Source organism: Echinops telfairi, unplaced genomic scaffold, assembly GCF_000313985.2.
Source record: "Echinops telfairi isolate 266 unplaced genomic scaffold, ASM31398v2 ScPeMD7_4225;HRSCAF=4972, whole genome shotgun sequence".
NCBI lineage: Eukaryota > Metazoa > Chordata > Mammalia > Afrosoricida > Tenrecidae > Echinops > Echinops telfairi.
Window position 1 is genome coordinate 19,326,301 of NW_022108124.1, and position 7,244 is coordinate 19,333,544.

Here is a 7,244-nt window from a genome sequence, read left to right on the forward strand (position 1 = left end):
AGGACCTAATGTCGGGGGTTTAAATGGAGAGAAAATGTTTTGAGAAACGATGTACAAATGCGCTTTACACAATTGATGTGTGTGTGTATTGGGATAACAGTTGTATGAGCCCCTAATAAAATGTTAAAAAAGGAAAAAAGAAAAAAGAAAAAAAAAGATTTACAGGCTTGGAAACTCACAGGGGCCATTCTAGTCAGTCATCAGGGTTGCTAAGCGTCAGAACTGGCTCGACAACAATAAGTGAGAAGATGTTCTATCTCAATCAACCCACAGCACTCTCTTCATTCGGCGTTTCCTGCCATCCCACATATCCTTCCTGTCAGGGAGTGTTGAAGGGGTATGGGCATTTTCTTGACTCTGGCTAAGGGGATTACATTGAGTTGGGATTACACTTAACTTGGACTGAATGGGGGTATGTTTAAGTGGTTCACAATTTTCCCAATGTGAAAACGGCTTCCAGGGATGCCGCTACTGCCCACTGCACTGATGGTTCTGCCCGCGTGAGACGGAGCTCCAGGACTTGGAGGAATGTTGTACAATGACGCTGACCTGCTCTGTATCACACTCGAAATGTGCGTTTGTGGAAGGGATACAAGACTTGAAAGGAACAGAGCCACAAGCTCGTCTCTGGAAAGTTATTCCGACCATCAGACATGTCAAATTGTGAGGCAACTATTAAAAAAAACTGTAAGGCTAGTATTGGATTTAGTTCGTGCCTAGTCAAAATGGAAGTTCTCTCTTGGCAAGAATAGGCTGTGCCACACAGTGCAAGACATTCCCACCTGTTTAAAAAGTAACGGTGTGCAATAGAAGTTAGGATTTCTGTATCTAATGGATTGCTTTTATATGGTCTTTTATGCCATTGTCTTACAACTCCCAACAGATGACCAGGTGGGACTATGCAAAGAAGGTGATTGTGGCCCCTCAAGAGGATTAGACATCTCGCTAATAATGCACACGAGGGGTGTGGCACTCTTGTGGGGCTTGGGTCACACCAGCCAGGAGAATGGTCACTTTTGCCACACCCCTAGCCTTCAAATGAGCCATCCCAGAGTTGACCCGGGAGATTTCATCACCACCAAGGAAAACAGGCTAGTTGGGGAGAGGGTGGATTGTATCCAGCATCCTTGCACTGAGAGTTCCCAGCAGACAAGGAGGAAGCAGCGTTGTCATGTGGGAGACCGTGAGCGATGGGGAGTAGCAACAACACAGAAATGACGGCAGCTGGGGCAGCAGTACCAAGGGCTCGCAGGAGACGGTGAGACAGGCTTCCTGGCCCCCAGGGTGGGAAAGCTGAGCACCTTTAGGTCGGAGGCTTATTGACAGAGTGAGGTGCCTCTGGGAATTGAATGTTGAAGCTGAATCGCTTTGTAACATTTGCTGAGCAGGGCCATGTCAGGGCCAGCCCAAGAGGCCCAAAGCATCTGAGGGAACTGAGGAGCAAGGAGAGGCCGCCCTGTGGGCACATCTGGGAAACGGTCCTGACTAAAGAACTGTACCCAAGATTGTTTCTGAGCCTGAATTGCAATCTGTTACCTCCCTAACCCTATAATCATGAACGTTGTCTCTGAGTTCTGTATAGACATTACAATGGATTATTGAACCCAGCAGAGGAGTAGACTATGATGGGAGGGGCAGCAGCTGGTGCAGGAGCTGGTTAAGAAAATGACAGGTTGGAGAGAGGAGGCGTGTCTAACCTCTGCATCATACAAAGCAGCCGTAGGCCGATGGGGATGGCCATTCTCTCTCCCTCTTTCCATGTGAGGTCAGGCGCTTGCCCCCGCCCCATCATTCTTATAACAGGCCGTAAACCAATATAAATACCGCGTACATGCAAATGTTTACATATCTGATCTTTTTGATGATATTTTGTGTCACACGCATGAAACAGAAGAAAAGGACACAGGTACACACATTATAAAATACTCAGGACCTGCTAAAGTTCACACGATGAGGCGGTGATAGCTCAGTCATAGAATTCTTGCCTCCCATGCAAGAGATACTGGTCTGATTTCTGGTCAACACACCTTGCATGCAGCTGCCACCCTCTGTCAGTGGGGGCTGGTCTCTTGCTATGATGTTGAATAGGGTTCAGCAGAGCTTCCAGATAAGACAAATTGGATAGAAGGGCCTGGGGATGCATTTCTAAACAATCAGCCACTGAAAGGGGCGCAGACCACCACAATGCAATCCCTCAGTGCGTGGATCACCATGAGAGGGAGGCCGACTCCATGGCAGCTAAGGACATCGACATTGACTGAGCATGTGCTGCAGATGCAGTGCTGTTTTCAGAGTTCACACACTTGTATTGACTCATTTAATCTTCACCACAAACCCAGAGTTAAGTACGACTCCTTTGCTGGCCTTTCTTCTCAAACACTGTGACATACTGTTGAGCTCAGAATTTGAGTGAAAGAGAAGCATTCTTGGGCATGCTTGATGAAAGAAAGACTTTTCTCAGATAAAGACCCCAGAAGTAGAGCAGAGGTGGGCGACTGGGCCCTCGATGGTGCCATGACAGGGTATCAATCACCAAGGGATGGAAAGAGCTGCATGCAGATGGAGGCTTGGACATTGGGCATTGCAGCAGAAATAAGTAGACATCCGGCAGGATGGGGGCCAGAAATGATCATTAAATGGATCTACAGACATTTAAGAAATGAGGGGTTTGTTTGTCTGTGTTTGCATCTCTGAGTTTGAGGACTGAGGTTTGTATCCGTTCATTGCTTACCTCTGTGCAAACTGAGTCCAAGGACTTATACAGTGAGCCTGGTCTCCTTCGAGATCTAGTGCAGCGAAGAGAAAGACTACTGGATCTGGAGCCGCCCAAAGTAACTGGCTCATCTCTTTGGGTCTCAGTGTCCTCCACTCTAAAATGGGAAGGCTTTGATCGTCTCAAGGCGAACCATGAGAGTAGGCACGTACTTTTAAAGCTCCTAGCCTGGTCCCACGCAACAGTCCCTCAAATACTGGTTCACTTTTTAAGTGACAATACAATCTATACACGTTTTCTGGAGGAAAAGTGTTGCCGAAGTACAAATTATGTAGTCCTATCCTAACACCACCTAGCTGATATGTTTTATGGAGAAGCTCAACTTGCAATTTTCAACAATAAAAAAGAAATGCGAACTTACCCAACACATTTTTTTTCCTCTGCTTTCTAAAAGTGGAAATCAAGGAGGTAACATAGGCCCATCTGTGCACCCACACCGCTTTGCATATGAAATTTAAATAAGAAGCTTTCTCAATCTGTTTATACAGTACTTCTTGGCTTTGAGGCAGATAGATCTGCTTCAATTAAAGCCTAATCCTGTTCACCTCATCCTTGCAACGCTCTCTCTAAAACCAGTGAGAAGGAAAAACAATAGTCCATTTAATTAAATTATGCTAAAGCCTGCATTGAATCCATTGGAGTATTAGGAAGTAGGATTTGAATATTGATTTACTTGTCCCTTGCATAAAAATGGCACTACTTGCTTCCTGCTCCATCCTCATTGAGGACTAATGGTTCTCTCTATGGACGGAGGTTTTGTTTTATTGACTTTTATTACATTTTTTAAAAATCCTAAATTGTAGTTTTGAGTCTTGATTTTAAAATATTTATTATGACTGTGTTCAATGTATAGGTAGTAGAGCATCGGCCACAACTGCCATTGTCAGTGAGTTAAATTACTATCATCAGGTGGTTTAACCCTCCCTGTTCCCCAGTTTCTCATCGCCTGTGATTTCATTTCAAAAATACATTAGGCAGAACTGGTTCTAGACCAGAGTCCTTAGCTGGTACAAGAAAATCTTTTCCCCTCATCTGCTAACCTAAAACTGGACAGTTGTCGCCCAACAAGCAGTACCGCGGAAGGAGAGCCTGGCGATCTGCTTCCATAATGACCACAGTCAACAATGTGTAGCACACGGGTCATGGACATGAGTAGGAATTAAATCTCTTGCAACAAGTTGTTTTTGTGTTACAGGGGGCTCTAGACCAGCGGTCCTCAAACTTTTTAAACAGGGGGCCAGTTCACTGTCCCTCAGACCTTTGGAGGGCCAGACTCTAGTTTAAAAAAAAAAAACTATGAACAAATTCCTATGCACACTGCACATGTCTTATTTTGAAGTAAAAAAACAAATGGGGCAAAAACACCTGGCGGGCCGGATACATGTCCTCAGCGGGCCGTAGTTTGAGGGCGCCTGCTCTAGACACACACATTAGACTATTTTCCCTTCTTCAGTTTTCTCAATATCCCTAGGTTCTGGACTTTCTCCTTGCCAACTCTTTCCTCTCAGATGGCCACGTTCCCCCTGCGGCCCACGGTGACTCTCCATTCCTTGTCAGGACGCTGGGCTATTCACGTACCTCTTTCCTGTCTGCTGTCCTCCTTCCCTCAGCTAGCTCTTCCCAAGGACATGCTGACAAGGAACTCCACCCTGAGCTACAAAGAGGTAGCTCTTGTTTTCCACCTTCCCAGAAGTTATACAAAGGTTTGTTGTGCAAGAGTCCTGAGTGAACGGATGTCCTCCTGTTTCTAATCTGAGATGATCTGGTGGCCCGTCTGCAATCTACATCACAATCTAGTTTGTAAAAGAAAATACTTAATGAAATTCCAACCCCATGCTATTGTGAGCAAAGGATGAAGACCAACTGCTTGCTATAGATGTCTAGAGAGAAAGATTAGATGGCTCGGTTAGATTCAGGACTAGGGATTTGGAGCCCCACACCAAACCCATGTCCTTGGAGATAATTTCAACTCATAACGACCTTGTATAGTGTTTCCTAAACTGTACATTTCTATGGGAGCAGAAAGCCTCATTTTTCTCCCATGGAGCAGCTGGTGGGGTTGAACTGCCAACCTTGTGGTTAGTAGTCTAATGCTTAGACCACAGCAACACCAGGGCTCGTTAAAGTTTGGGACAGTCATTTAAAATCTCAAGTGTACCATAAATTAATCCAAGACCTAATAATACATTCTAGGCTTACTCCAACAAGTCCCTTGGTGTTGCAAATGGTTAGATCTTAGACTACTTACTGAAAGGTTCATGGTTTGAACCCACCCAAAAGCACTTCAGAAAAGGCCTGGGGCTCTGCTTCTGAAAGGCCTAAAATCCCTACAGAGTGTAGACCTACTCTGACACCCATAGTGTGGAATTGACTTGACGTCATCTGGTTCAGTGTTGTTACTGTTCTTTATTCCCACTCTGTTATTACTGGGAATTCTGACTTACAGCAACCAGATTACAAAACAGAACAAAACACTGTCCAGTTGGCTTAGTCTCGGTTGACTAGAGAAACAAATCTCTCTCTATGTATGGAAGAGCTTTATATTAAAGAGTAATTGTATATTAAGAGAACAACCCAGCCCAGATCAAGTCTGTAAGTCCAATATTAGCCCATAAATCCAATACTAGTCCATAACTCCCTCTTCAGACTCACACAGCGCTTGCAATGCTGCCAAATGCAGGATCACAGGCCAGTGGGTGGAGAGTCTTGTGGATCCAGTAGTGGTGGAAGCATCTCAGCACACAGGTTCTCCTCGTGGCTGCTCCAGCTCCAGGGCTCTGGTTGCCATCAGTGTGGCTCTATGTGGCTTTTCAATAAGAACACCAAGGCTGAGAGAGAGAGAGACCCACCTCTTCAGATGGTAGAATCAAGAGAGAGGAGGAAGTTCCCAAAATCTTCATGAGAAGACCAGGCCCACAAGGAGGGATCAGGCTGTGACCTGACTGATAGGCTAGACTCCACCCCTTCACTTTTTTTTTCAGTGACAGGAGTAAAGAATTTATTGAGTCCCCAGCGCTAGTTCTCTTTCTCCTGCACAGTCTTGGTTCCCCCGGAGCCGTCCAGTCCAGCAAGCAGCAAGAAGACCCACTTTGCGACCAGCAGGGGCATCTCTGAAAAGGGTGGAGGGCTTGCCATGTGCTGGTGGTGACCACCTCCGAAGGGAGGCTCCACGGGGCTTGTGCCCACAACCTGCACGCAAGGCCAGCAGCTCCTCGTGGCCTTGTACTTGTGACAGGCTCGGCCAGCCTTCAGGATGGGCTTGTCTATGTGCCCACCACCGGCCACCACACCAACCACAGCTCTGTTGGCAGAGGAGATGATCTTCTTGGAGTCCGAGGGCACCTTCACTCGGGTTTTCTTGGTTTCAGGGCTGTGGGAGATGACAGTGGCGTAGCTTGCCTCGGTCTCCAGGATTCTCCTCCAGACAGCACCCGATGGTGCCCTCAGGCCTGGTGCCCACTGGGAGAACATTGCCGATGTTGAGCTGGGCCTTCTTGCCGCAGTACACGGACTGGCCAGGGTGTATGCCTTCGGCTGCAGGGAATAGTTCGTTCGTTTCTTAAACTGGATGGTCCTCTGAAGACCACCTTGAGAGTGGTTCATCGCAGCCCAGGTTGTGGAGAATGTCCTTCACTATGCCCTTGATCAAGGCCAAGTCCATTAGGATGCTTCACATGCATGCGGAACCCAGAACCAGGGCCCTTCCCTTGTTCCCGATGACGTGACCCCTGGTGGCAGGTCTGCTTCCAAGCGTGGCCTTAAAGTCCCTTCACGCTTAATATCCTCAAGTTGACACAAGATGCTGTGACTACCACACCAGCCGTGTGCCGTCCTCCCAGCAATCTGCCTGAGCCCCTTGTGGGGCGAGACCAGTGTCACTTCATCTTGTCGGCAGCATTGCTTTTGTTCGCTGACTTGCTTTATGCTCCACCACCCCAAATGGCCTCATGTAATAACATGTCCAAAGCATGTGAAACAAAGTCTCTCACCACCTTGCATCTAAGGCAGCAGCTCTCAACCTGTGGGTCGTGACAGTAACAAAATGACAGTGATGAAGTAGCCACGAAAATAATTTTATGGTTGGGGGTCACCACCGCATGAGGAACTGTATTAAAGGGTGGCAACATTAGGAAGGCTGAGAACCACTGATCTAAGGAGTATTGGGCTGGATGTCTTCCAAAATGAAGGGTTGATCCTCTATTCACCCATGTTAATAATTCTCACGGTTCTATTGTTTTCTAAACCAAGCAAGGACTTGAGTTCTTTATTTTATACATTTGTTCCTGTGGCAGCTACCGTGTAGCTCATCAACCACACTCAACGATTGGACATATATTTTGTACTCCTAAAGCAATAAGCACTTACCCAGGCATATGTATGACACCCATGGGGCAGTGGTACCCTGTCCTACAGGCTCGCTATGAGTCAGCATCGACTGAATGGCAGTGAGTGAATGTGTGAAGGAGTTCTT

The 7,244-nt window shown here is 46.8% G+C and overlaps 1 pseudogene; it reads right to left on the reverse strand.

Annotated features, from left to right (window-relative positions):
- Positions 1-5,788: 5,788 nt before the first annotated feature.
- LOC101660255 lies at positions 5,789-6,434 on the reverse strand (annotated as a pseudogene).
- Between the last annotated feature and the right edge of the window lie 810 nt (positions 6,435-7,244).